Raw genomic sequence first — 13,582 nt, 5'->3', positions numbered from 1 at the left:
ACCTTTTATTAATGCTGTTGTGATTTAATAGTTCAAAGCCAATTTTGAAAGTTTTCACAGTTACACAGTATTGTTTTAAAACTCTTCTCTGGGGCAGACTGCAAATAATGTTTTCTTAATATATTTGATGCCTATGACTTAATTAAGAATTTGCTATTTAATATCAAGTGCACCATAAAGGTTTTTTTTCACTCATTTTTGTGAAAAACATAAAACTTGCTGAGATGTATTTGGAAATATTAAATTTCTGTTGAGTTTTCTGGGAGACATTTTCTAAACTTAAAATATAAACAATAATAAATCACCATTATAATGTTCAAAACATTATACTTCATGTAAATTGTGGATTTGTACAAAACAAATGAGATAATTAAACATAAAACAGATCAAGTCTTAAGCAATGAAGTATGAAAGCTAAATTTTACTAGATGACATGCTGCCAGTGTGACCAATCTCTTGTATATGAAGTCTTTTACACAATGATAAAAAATGCATCTACAAACATTGTTACAGAAGTTTGCATACTAATTAACAAAACACATGGTAAGATTAGGACAAAGAAATTACCAGTAGCATTGTCCCAATTATTTTTTCTTTATTCAGTGAGAGGAGGGGAGGCAGAGGAAGACTCCCGGATTTACCCTCACCGACATCCACCCAACAAGCCCACGAAAGGGTGATGTTCTGCCCATCTGGGGTGTTGCTTTGTTGCTCAGCAACTGAGGTCTTCTTAGTGCCTGAAGTGGAGGCCATGGAACCATCCTCAGTGCCAGGGCCAACTCACTCCAATCAAGCCATAGCTATAGGAAGAAAAAAGAGAAGCAAGAGGGGGGGAGGGAAATAGATGGGATAGATGGGCACTTCTCCTGTGTGCCCTGACCGAAATCGAACCTAAGACATCCACATGCCAAGCTGATGCTCTACCACTGAGCCAACTGGCCAGGGCTGTCCCATTTTCTTAAGATAAGTATCTTTCTTCTACATATTTTATAATATTAGAATAATAATATACCATGATTTGAGTAGAATATTCAATATATCTAGAAAAGAAATATAAGAATTAGGCAATTTTATGTACAGTCATATTCCTATACATGCATCTAGAAATATTCTAGACATATTACGAGAAGTAATTAGCTAAGTGCCATCATGTTCAGCTCTATGTCACACTGACTCTTGTTCTTCATCTGTGAGCAATGACTATGGATTACATAAATTCCAGATATAAATCACAAGCAGCTCTGATGAAGAATTTTATGTGTTCCTTCAAAATGAATATAGAAGAGAAAAACAAGAATTTTTCTTACCCAATATCAAGGATTATTATCAAACTCTATTAATTATGATCTGTGGCATCTGCATAACAAGCAATAGGTTAATGTAATCAAATAGAGAATTTTAAAAATTTCTACAGATACAAGGAAACCCAAAACATTTAGCCAAAACAGAATGCTAAATCCAATAAACTTCTTTAGAAAATATAGTTAATGCCCTAGCCAGTTGGCTCAGTGGTAGAGCATCGGCCTGGCGTGCAGGAATCCCGGGTTTGATTCCCGGCCAGGGAATACAGGAGAAGTGCCCATCTGCTTCTCCACCCCTCCTCCTCTCCTTCCTCTCTGTCTCTCTCTTCTCCTCCCGCAGCCAACGCTCCATTGGAGCAAAAGTTGGCCCCGGTGCTGAGGATGGCTCTATGGCCTCTGCCTCAGGCGCTAGAATGGCTCTGGTTGCAACAGAGCAACACCCCAGATGGGCAGAGCATTGCCCCCTGGTGGGCATGCTGGGTGGATCCCAGTCGGACACATGCGGGAGTCTGTCTGACTGCCTCCCCATTTCCAACTTCAGAAAAATATAATACTAATAATAATACATATATATATAGTTAAGTAGAACAAAAATAAAAGTAAAAATAAAATAAAATTTACAAGTAGAATAAAATTAAGCATGATCTTCAGAATCTTTTAAAATCAATTAAAAAACTAAACTGAAAAACTTTGGATGAAAATGTGAGAATATTTTTGTGAAGGTGTGGTGTTTTCTTAAACATTATAGCTTTGTTACCAACCATTAAACATGTCAAAGAATTTGTATACATTATAATTAAAAACTGTAAACATTATAATTAAAAATAAAAGTGAAAAAATAACTAAAACTTTATTTAAAAATATAAGTTTAGAAACCAAGTCTCTGGCTGGTTTTCCTAGTGAATAGAGCATTGGCCTTGCATGTGGAAATCCCAGGTTCAATGCCCAGTTAAGGCACACAAGAAAAGCAACCATCTGCTTCTCTACCTCTCCCTCTTCTCAGTCTCTCTCTCTTCCCCTCTCACAGCCAGTGACTCAATTGGTTTCATCTTTGACCCTGGGTACTGAGGATCGTTGGGTTGGTTCAAGCACTGGCCCCAGATGGGGGTTGCTGGGTGGATCCCAGTTGAGGTGCATGTGGGAATCTGTCTCTCTATCTCCCCTCCCATCATTAAATAATAAAATAAAAAAAATGATAAAATAAAATAAAGACACTATAGTTGAGGAAAGGAAGCAGTGTCCCCTGAACCAGTTTCCATCCATTCTTTATATTCTAGTTTGCCCTCTAATATTGGCCTCAGTGCTTTTTGTGTTTACTGTAGGACACTCAGTGAGCTTAGTTAAGTTTTTACCTTTTTTTTCAAGAAAAATAATAAAAAAAAGAAACAGATGATTACTGGAATTACTGAGATGATCCCATTGTAAGGTATAATCATGTCAAATCCTGATATTTTACACCTGAAACTAATATAGATACCCTTTGCAATAGATAACCTTATTAAAACCAATGTTAGATAGTATAGTAACTACACTTAAATAAAAATTATAAATTAAAAATAAAGAAAAGAAATAGCTCGACCTGTGGTGGCACAGTGGATAAAGCATTGACCTGGAATGCTGAGCTCATCTGTTTGAATCCCTTGCTTGCCCAGTCAAGGCACATACAAGAAGCAATTACTTTAAGTAGATGCTTCCCACTTCTAGCCCCTCTATCTCACCATCTCATTCTCTCTCTCTCTCTACCCTCTCTCAAAAAATCAATAAATAAGACCTAAAAAAAGAAAGAAAAATAAATAAAAGAAACATTTTAGTGTGCTTCAGGGAAGTTTTGATAGCTTTTCAAACTAGTAGTATTTTTTTGGCTACTCTCTGGGTGTTCAAGGACCCCTTTTGCAATAGATACCCTTATTAAAAGAACTTGAGGCATTTCTCTTAGCCTCCAGCTGCAAGAAATCATTTTGGTCATTTCTGGTTTTAATTCAGTGAGAACAGAGAAAGGAAGATAAATTTTATTAGCAATTATAAGCCCAAACAGTTCTATTGGAATTTATATTCATTACCCTGAGAAAAAGAGAAATTAGAGAACCAAAGTTGCTTTAAAAATTAGTTCTCAGGGTTACTGTGAATTTTGCAGAATTGCAAGTATCCTGAAGCAGGTCATCTGTGGTTTGAATTTTGCTACTAAATTTTTGTTACAGTTATATGTAGTTAATTTCCATTCAGTATTTGTCCCTAGTTAATTAGAAGGAGTTATACAGAAAGGTCTCATATGTGAGAGTCTCAGAGATCAAACTGGTATCTGTCCATGTTTTTATTTTCTTCTAGAAAAGACATTTTTGCTTCAAAAGATATATAATCTAGAGGATATTATAGATATATTGCCTGGACTCCCGTGTCTAGTCTACCAAATTTAGTAGATTTTGTGTTGATAGATTGTTCTCAGGTATGTGAAAATGTTACTGGAACAAGCCAGAATTCCTATTGTCTGTCAACCTTTTCTACCAATTTCCATAGAGACTGGGACCAAGTAGGTGTACGAGCATCGTTAATTCAAATTGCAGCAACTCAAGCAGTCAGGAGATTCCTGTCCAAAAGAACTGCCTTAACAATCTTGGCTTACTGGTCAGTTGATATATTTTTGCAAGGTTAGTAACTCATCATAGAGCATGCAGTTAGTCATGTAGCAGTGTGCCAGAGGTGGAAGTCCAGTTCACAGGGAAGCCTCTCCAGAGTGTCCTTTGGACACTGGCACAGATCTATTTGGTGTCCTTGTTACTCCAAATTGGCCAGGGTCTGGCACCTCTGCAAACGTTTTGCAAAAGAACTCCCTGTATTTCTTAGGCAACAAAGTAAAGATTAAAGTTTGTAAATTAAGCTTCTAATTAATCTATAGGCCTTCCCCTCTTACAGTAAATCCTGTGACTGGGCTCTTTCAAACAACTACAGTATTATGATTTAAGCTTCCCTTTCAAATATAAGCACCTGCCCCCCCTCTTGGGCAAACAAGTATGTTAGGCTTGCTCGCTTGCACTTTGCCTGATTGGTGCATGAGCACGGGGCAGCACCATGTGTATCTAGTCTATGTAAAGTTGCAGGTGCTTGCCCTCAGGGCAGCAGATAGTAGATTGTGATTGGCTGCCACCATTGGGAGGGGCTGTGTTTGCTATTGCTTGCTGGAGTAGTATTTTTTCCCCTGGCCTGTTTGTTCAACAGCTGTGAAAGAGAGAAGTGGTTTTGCCTGCCTGCTTGCTAGTCCTCCATCCTCCGTTGCAAGACTTTAATAAGTGGAATAGCCCACCATTTTCTGGCTCCACAGTTCCTTTACCATCTGCCTGAATCTACTTGAACCTTTATGGCCATGGCCACCAGCCTTAAACCCCCTCCTACCCCCAACATCCTATAAACGTAAACTTTTTGCTGTATTTCAAAGTAAAGGCCAGTGAGTCATTAAGATAGAATAGCAAGCAGATTAACTATTTCCTAACCCTTATATATCTCCTATTCATTACAATTAAAAAGCAACTATTACCAAATCCTTGGGCTCCTGTACCAAAAGCAAGTGGCATACTTGTTTCTGGAACATGATAAATATACAATAAATACTTTTTAGTATTATATTATAAAACATTATGCTTCTGCTTTTGTTTTGCATCTCCAGTTTTCTTTTTCTTTCCAAATGTGATCTAATTTATTTGAAAAATATTCAATCTTTTACTCGCAGTTTACTTTTTAAATTTGAAACACTGGTATAAAATAAAATGTAAGTTCTCTTCTGTCACTTTCTGAAAACTAACAACTTTTGCTATGTTTCTTTCTCATGACTTGTATTTTGATGACTGGTCATTGTTATCCACAGAACTAGATGAAACAATTCCTTTTAATTCCTGTTGGGAATTTCTTGGAAAGTTTCAACGATCTTGTCTGTTATTGATTCAAATCAATAAGAATTTGCTTGTCTTTTAATTGACATAGCTGAATTTTATGTGTCTGCTTTTACTCTCTACTTGATATTAATATCTATCTATCTATCTATCTATCTATCTATCTATCTATCTATTTATGAGATAGAGAGAAAGGCAGAGGGACAGACAGGGGTCAAACAGGCAGGAAGGGAGAGAGATGAAAAGCATGAATTCTTCATTGTGGCTCCTTAGTTTTTCATTGATTGCTTTCTCATATGGGCCTTGAAAGGGTGTGCTTCAGCCAAACTAGTGTCCCTTTGCTCAAACCAGCAACTTCAGATTCACTCCAGTGATCTTTGGGTTCAAGCCAGTGACCATGAGGTCATGTCTATGATTCCGCACTTAAGCCGGTCACCCCACACTCAAGCTGGCAACCTTGGGGTTATGAATCTGGTAACCTCGGGGTTTGAACTTGGGTCCTCATTGTCCCCATTCAATGCTCTATTCACTGGGCTAACTCCTGGTTAGGTTCTAGTTTGATTCCGAAAAACATTATGAAAATCCTCATATGGAACTAGGTGACATTAACATAGCTTTCCTGCACAAGAGGGTGGCCTACATCTCTCTTCTTGGGGAGTCATGAAGTCATTCAGGAAAATATCTTGTATCCCAGTGACTTTTACTGGTAACTGTGGACTTCATCCTTGGAACTTCCGCATGCTTTTCTAAATGTGAGCTAGCATACCACTGAGGCTCTTGACCTGAACAAAGGGGCAGTTTTCCTTATGGGATTTCAGCCTTAAATACAGATTAAGTTGTTCCCTGTGTCTCATTTTATTACTTAACTGTGACAGAACTCTTTTCCTTATACAATAAACATAGTCTTGATTTTACTAGTCTTGATTTTAGGAATATAGGCTGCTAGAAACCTTGGTATGCAATAGATTGAATTTAAAATCTGCCTGACATTGACAAAGTTTCAATAATTTTTTTTATAGCAAATAAAATTGTTAACGTAGTACCTTTGGGATTTTAGGCAGAGTCAATCCTAAGAGCTGCATTCTTCTTTAATTTACATTTTAAGTGCTCATCAAGATAGATGGCAATGAATTCAGAGGACAGAACCTATAATGATTTTCTTTTCTCTTGACTAGGGCAATATCTTCAAGGTCATACATTATTATTATTAAATTTAAAGCATCTCTATCATATTATGTCAAACAAAGTTATTGCAGTTTAGATACAAAGTAGGGTAACAGGTCTCTCATGCCAACCATATATTAAGAGTTAATCTTTAGCTAAAATTTTACAATGTGCAATAAATTACACTCATCATGTTCAGGAGGAAATAATTTTTAAAAAACCACAAAACTAAGATCTATGTGACTGATAACTTTTAGTGTGCATAATTACTTCCATTTGTAACTTACTTTGAAAAGAATTAAGTAGTTTTTATAACTTTCAGTTTATATTACCATGACTAGAGATGTTGTTCCTTAAATATTCCTTGACTTATAATATTGAAAATAAAAGCTATAAAGAAAAAAATCTTTATTTTACGGATTAAATTTTTTTTATGAATTTAACCTATTAAAACAATGATGTATCAGCTTTAAAAGAGTGAAAAATAAGTGGAAAAGGAGACTGCAAATGGCTAGAAAGGTGAAATTAAATCATGACAATATTATGTGATTGAAGCTGAAGGGAGAGAGGTTAAGTAAATGCTTCACTTCTGCCCAAGCAGTTGTTATAGATTAGTTGGTAGAAACTGGAATGTATAGGTTGAGAACTGTAATATGTTAAAAAGATTAGTATATGAACACAAACACTTTTAAAATCTGTATCTTTGGACTTTAAACCTATTGTTCTTTCTGCTATAGCTTGCTTCTGCTCAACATTAAAAATACTGTCAGTACAGTTTTTTAGAAATATATATATTTTCAGTTTATCAACCACAAGAAGAAAAAGAGTCTGTTTGATGTCACATTTCTGTGAAAATATAAGCCCAAGCTCAGAAATTCAACGCGAGATAAATTGCATCCAAAAATAAAAGAAAACTATTGCAGTCACATCTTTTTTTGACCTAGTCACACATAAGCCAAGTGAGCATACAGTAGAGAAAAGCTAAGTATAGCACGCTGAGATATATCATGTTATCTTGGCCATATTACAACATGGTTTTAATCAATCATTTTGCATTCTGCCACAGACCACAGCTTTCAGCAAGGGGAAAGATTGATGATTCATTATAAATATGTACCAACATATATAATCCATAGTACTAAATTCAAATTTATTTTTAAATAACTTAGATTATTTGAAAAAGAAACTGACAGCAGGTGATTTAATAAACTGTATATGAAGAATTGAACAAAGTTTATTTTTAAATATTTTTTGTTGCAGGTCATCAAAGAAGTAGATCTAGGTATTTAATTTAATTTCAGGCTACACATAATATACCTTTTGACTGTTGAATCATGCATGTACTCTGAAGTCTGGGGATGTCTTTAGGGAGATTGAATATGAGTTCCTGTATGTTGTGTTACCTTTTCTTTAAGGTTGAGGCACCAATGTAGACAATTTGAAACCCAGCCTATTGCAGGTTATACAATTTATAAAATTTCCTTGGTTAAATCAGCTAGACTCAAAAGTTCCTTCTGTTTTATAGTTGTTAAAGCTTCCTTAAAATATTCTATACTATATATAACTATCTGTATATAACTGTAACTATAAACATCTATGATTATATATCTCTCGTTTTATATACATAAACAGATATTTACAAAAAATTAAATAAATATATAAAGTTTCTGTATAATTGCAATTATAAAAGCACAACTGTAACATCTATATATACCTTTAACCATAAATAAATATCTGTCTCCCCCGTGAAAAGCATTGTGATGAAAAAAATGCACAAAATTTTTTCCAAAAAATTGTATTTAAGCAATATGATTCTATAAATATGGAAACACTAATGTTCTTTCAGTGGATTTTTCAAAGCTCTAGTGAGTAGTAAATACAAAGTTGTCAGGGCTCACAGAGATGGAGCATATGAACAATCCCTTAGACACGAAAGTACTTGTATGTTTGTTTTTTCCACAGTGAATGGATTCTGGTCAGGCATTTTGCAATATCAAAAAAAAAAAAAAAAAAAAAAAAAAGCGGCCCTGGCCTGTTGGCTCAGTGGTAGAGTGTCAGCCTGGCGTGCAGGAGTTCCGGATTTGATTCCCGGCCAGAGCACACAGGAGAAGCGCCCATCTGCTTCTCCACCCCTCCCTCTCTCCTTCCTCTCTGTCTCTCTCTTCCCGTCCCGCAGCCAAGGCTCCATTGGAGCGAAGTTGGCCCCGGGCACTGGGATGGCTCTGTGGCCTCTGCCTCAGGTGCTAGAATGGCTCTGGTTGCAACAGAGCAACACCCCCAGATGGGCAGAACATCGCTCCCTGGTGGGCGTGCGGGGTGGATCCTGGTCGGGCGCATGCGGGAGTCTGTCCGACTGCCTCCCTGTTTCCAACTTCAGAAAAATACAAAAAAAAAAAAGCTATATGTGGAATCAGAACAGCTGTATTTGAGGCCTGCTCCTATTTTCATTACCAACACACTTTTTTTTCTCTCTCATTGATTTCTTTTTCTCCCCTATAAAAAGAAGAGACTAGGCTAGGTCTCTGGTATATTTTTTAGTTCTGTTGTTTGTGTTCTATATGTACTTAAATATTTTATTTAAAGTTAAATTTAAAATAATTCTATTTATTCATTTTTTAATTTATTCACTTTAGAGAGAAGAGAGAGAGAGTAAGGGGAGGAGCAGGAAGCATCAACTCCCATATGTGTCTTGACCAAGCAAGCCTAAGGTTTTGAACCGGCGGCTTCAGCATTCCAGGTCACATTTTATCCACTGCACCACCACAGGTCAGGCTAAATTTAAAATAATTTTAAAATGTAATTTTACAGTTATGAGGATAGAAAACAAAGTTTATTTTTGTACTCACCAAATATTGTAATATTTTGTATATGTACAACTATGAACTTACTTTGGCCCAACCCTGTATACTAATATAACTTTAACATCAATAGTTGTGCAAAGCAAAGATGGTTTTGTAATACAAATATTTGCTACCTTTTCATAATATGGAGTTTTCATTTGTTAAAAGCAGTGTATATACATATTTTTAAAAATTTAATAGTCCTGGCTGGTTGGCTCAGTGGTAGAGCCTTGGCCAGCGTGTGGAAGTCCTGGGTTTGATTCCCAGTCAGAGCACACAGGAGAAGAGCCCATCTGCTTCTCTCCCCTTCTTCCTCCCTCCCCTCTTCCTCTCTTGCAGCCATGGCCTGGAAGGAGCAAAGTTGGTCCCAGGCACTGAAGATGGCTCTATGGTCTCACCTCAGGTGCTAACATAGCTCAGTTGCTGAACAATAGAGCAGTGGCCCAGCTGGGCAGAGCAGTGCCCTGTAAGGGGCTTGCCAGGTAAATTCCTGTCGGGCACATGCAGGAGTCTGTCTCTGCCTTCTGGCTTCTCACTTAATAATAAAAAAAATTAAATTAAATTCAGCATAAATACTTTCTCCCAAAGCAAGTTTAAATTTTCCATTTTTCACTGCAGTCCCTCTGAAATGTCAGTGAATATATTTTATCTACATTTAGCGTCGTCTTTCAGCTTCAGATTAAACTGGCTATTGAAAGGTATACTTGATTAAAATCTGGACAGTTTTGTTTATTCAAATTAATAACTCAGATGTCATTGAAATTAAAGTTCTTCCTTCTTTGAAAGAGTGAAATTAATTTAGTGATCATAATTCTCATTATTTAACACTTTTAATTCTTCTCTTATCTCAGATGTTGAGAAAAGAAGTGTACTGCATATGTTATAATTTTTCAACATAGAGTATTATATTTAAAAGTTGTGGACACTCACAATATGAACCAATAAGCATATAATAAAGAACTAAAGAAACTTTCATGTTTGCTATTGGTTCCATGTAGATCTGGGAAACTCTTCCTCATGCAATCTGCACATAGAAGTCCCATAGTTATTGCTCTCTTGTTATCATTGCATTTGTTTGCCCTGCATCTTCACTTAGCTTGATCTCAAGTGAATATAAGTGAAAGATTCTCTTTTCCAGTAGTATCCAGGCTGCAAAATTAGCTGTTTTTCTCCATGACTACTTCTTATAGGCTGTCTCATTATTTCTGCATCATTATGTATGTCTTTTCTTGTTAATTTTTCAATTACACTTAACATTCAATATTACTTTGTATTAGTTTCAGATGTACAGTAGAGGTTAGACAATCGTATAATTTATAAAGTGCTCCCTCTGATATTTATTTATTTATTTATTTATTTATTTGGTGAGAGTAGAGGAGACAGAGATACAGACTCCTGGATGTGCCCCTACTGGGATCCACCCGGCAACCCTGTCTGGGGTTGATGCTGGAGTACCGAGCTATTTTTAGTGCTTGAGGCTGATGCACTCAGTCGAACCGAGTTATCATCCATGCCTGAGGCCACGCTCAAACCAATCAAGCCTCTGATTATGGAAGGAAAGACAGAGAGAAGAGAAAGATAAGGGAAGAGAGAACCAGATGGTTGCTTTTTATGTGTGCCCTGACCAGGAATCGAACCCAGGACAATCATATGCTGGGCCGACACTCTATACACTGAACAATTGCCCTCCACCAATATTTCAAGTACCCACATGGTACTATACATAGTTATTACCATGTTATTGATATTGTCTGTGTTATAAATTATGTGTGTCTTAAAAGTAGAACTATATGACAGAACCATGGGCTAAATTTGATTGGAGTCAGCCTTGGGTTCAGATACCAGTTGTGACAATAACTAGCTTTCTAAACTTGAACACTTTACCTTGATATGTTCGTCTTTCTTCAAGTATTGATTTAGCATAAGCAATCGTACCTATAAGAAAATATTTTTAGATAATTAAATACCACCACCTATCATCCCAGTATGTCTAGTGTGTTATATATGACCTTTTTTCTTTTGCTGTTATCCTTTATGGTTATATAACATGAAGGCAATGACTCTTAGATTTCATGTTTTGTTTTGTACTCTTATTAGAATGAGCATTTAAGGTGAGTAAATTGATAAAGATAATCCACTGTTCATAATAAAACTGAGTTCTTTGGGAAATAGTTTTTGTAAAAGGGATGTCATGATAGAATTTATCCACAGAGTTAAAAAAAATGGGTGTAAAGTTGAGTAGATAAAAGATGAAAACAGTTTCTATAACTGACTTGCCTGATAGATATAAAAGAAGTCTCTCTGGTTCTTCCAATTTCAGTTCAGCCAAGAAATGACAAGGCTGTCTGTTCTTGATATGGTAGACTTCGACAAAGGGACTTTCCATTGAAAGCCCAATTTTGATCCAAATGTAACAGAAAAGCTTTTTGTGATAAGTGCAACTTAATTTCTAGCTTGATTTCACAGTCAGTTTTAATGATTTTCTTCAATTACATGAAGAATATTAACAATCCTTTAATGTATACCTACCATTTCAAATTAATTACTTATCACCATTAATTTATTCATCCATTTAATTATCCAAAAATATTTATTGAGCTCATGCTGTATGCTAGGTACTGCTCTAATTCACACAAGTGATTAACAAAGTACTGAATTTATGGAGTTAATATTCAGGTGGGATGCAGAGAGTAAGGAAACAAAGCAGTAAAAACATAGTAGGTCAGATGATAATAAGAGCTGTAGCTTCCAGTCATTCCTTTCCAATAAAAATTTCCATCATTGCTTTTTCCAAATTTATCATTTTACTATTTTTAGTTTCTCTACTTCTTATGAGCATTTAATCTTACAATTTGACCTCTTCTCCCCTATAACCTCTTTCCTCCTCATAAATAGATTAGATGACATGTCAATGTTAAGAACCCAAAACTAAAGAGGCATCTTTAGTCCATGCCTCTTTGCTGAACTTGTTTCCTGTGTTCTAATACCTATATAATATTTCCAGTTGGGCAACCAGAAGGCATCTCAAAAAACAAATTGTACTATTTTCTCTCAAACCTGTTTTCTTCCATATCTTCTGCAGAATAATGAGTTGACTCCAAATCAATAAGCTGGTACAGGTGCTAGACTATAGAGGGTCATAAATTCTTCCTACAGTTGGGGCCTAACTAAAGCAATTGGTTTTGCTTAGTCCATATTGTATGACACAGGCAGGCTAGAAGTTAGTTTCTCTGTCGCATAGAATTTATAGTATATCAAAAAGAAGAGGGCACTAATGATCATTCAGGTCACCTCCGCATTACAGAACAGAGCAGAAAGAGGTCTGTGCAAGGTAAGAAATATACTATATTGTGACAGAACCATGTTAGTGTACTTCTTTCTATATATTATATAAGGGTGGTAGCCTTTTTTAAATCAATAACCACAGTGCAAAGTAAAAAAGTCACATAAGGGAGATATGTAAAAATTGAAGCAGGGAACAACAAGTCTGTGTGAGATTGACTGAGGTTTCACAAAAGAAGTGAATGGAGTTCTCTTAAAAAAACTATAGTAGTTTTCCAGTATAGAGTAAGAGCCAGTGAGGGTACTCCAGATGAAATCCTCAGGACACTTGACTTTTCTGCAACATTTGATAATGTTGATGATGTAGGGAATTTGTTTCATCTTGACATACTTTCCAATCATAGGCATGAAACCACAACATCCTTCCCGATCTCAAATGCTACATTTTTGTCCTAAGGCAATACTTTAACTCTCTTAATTTCCCCCCCCCACCGCCCCCCCCCCACACACACACATGATTAGAAGTGGGATGCTAGAGGCCCTGGTCGGTTGGCTCAGTGGTAGAGCGTCGGCCTGGCGTGTGGGAGTCCCGGGTTCGATTCCCAGCCGGGGCACACAGGAGAAGTGCCCATCTGCTTCTCCACCCCTCCCCCTCTCCTTCCTCTCTCTCTCTTCCCCTCCTGCAGCCAAGGCTCCATTGGAGCAAAGTTTGCCCAGCTGGGGATGGCTCCATGGCCTCTGCCTCAGGCACTAGAATGGCTCTGGTTGCAACAGAGCGACGCCCTAGATGGGCAGAGCATCACCCCCTGGTGGGCCTGCTGTGTGGATCCAGGTTGGGCGCATATGGGAGTCTGTCTGACTGCCTCCCCGTTTCTGACTTCGGAAAAATACAAAAAAGAAAAAAAAAGGCCCTGGCTAGTTGGCTCAGTGGTAGAGCATCGGCCTGGCGTGCAGAAGTCCCGGGTTCGATTCCCAGTCAGGGCACACAGGAGAAGCGCCCATCTGCTTCTCCACCCCTGCCCCTCTCCTTCCTCTCTCTCTTCCCCTCCCGCAGCGGAGGCTCCATTGGAGCAAAGATGGCCCGGGCGCTGGGGATGGCTCCTTGGCCTCTGCC

General features: G+C 37.2%; 1 protein-coding gene across 3 annotated transcripts in view; it reads left to right on the top strand.

Annotated features, from left to right (window-relative positions):
• Positions 1 to 13,582, top strand: part of FSTL5 (follistatin like 5) — a 699,550-nt gene that overhangs the window by 33,423 nt on the left and 652,545 nt on the right. For 2 of the 3 annotated variants that reach the window (XM_066280011.1, XM_066280003.1), the window contains exon 2: positions 8,980 to 9,112. The exons of the other annotated variant lie outside the window; for it this stretch is intronic. The gene's annotated coding sequence lies outside the window, so the exon portion shown is untranslated. The remainder of the gene's footprint in view (positions 1 to 8,979; positions 9,113 to 13,582) is intronic. 3 annotated transcript variants of the gene reach the window in all.

This window comes from Saccopteryx bilineata, chromosome 1 (assembly GCF_036850765.1).
Source record: "Saccopteryx bilineata isolate mSacBil1 chromosome 1, mSacBil1_pri_phased_curated, whole genome shotgun sequence".
In the NCBI taxonomy this organism is placed as follows: Eukaryota; Metazoa; Chordata; class Mammalia; order Chiroptera; family Emballonuridae; genus Saccopteryx; species Saccopteryx bilineata.
This window is presented reverse-complemented; position numbering and strand designations above follow the sequence as displayed.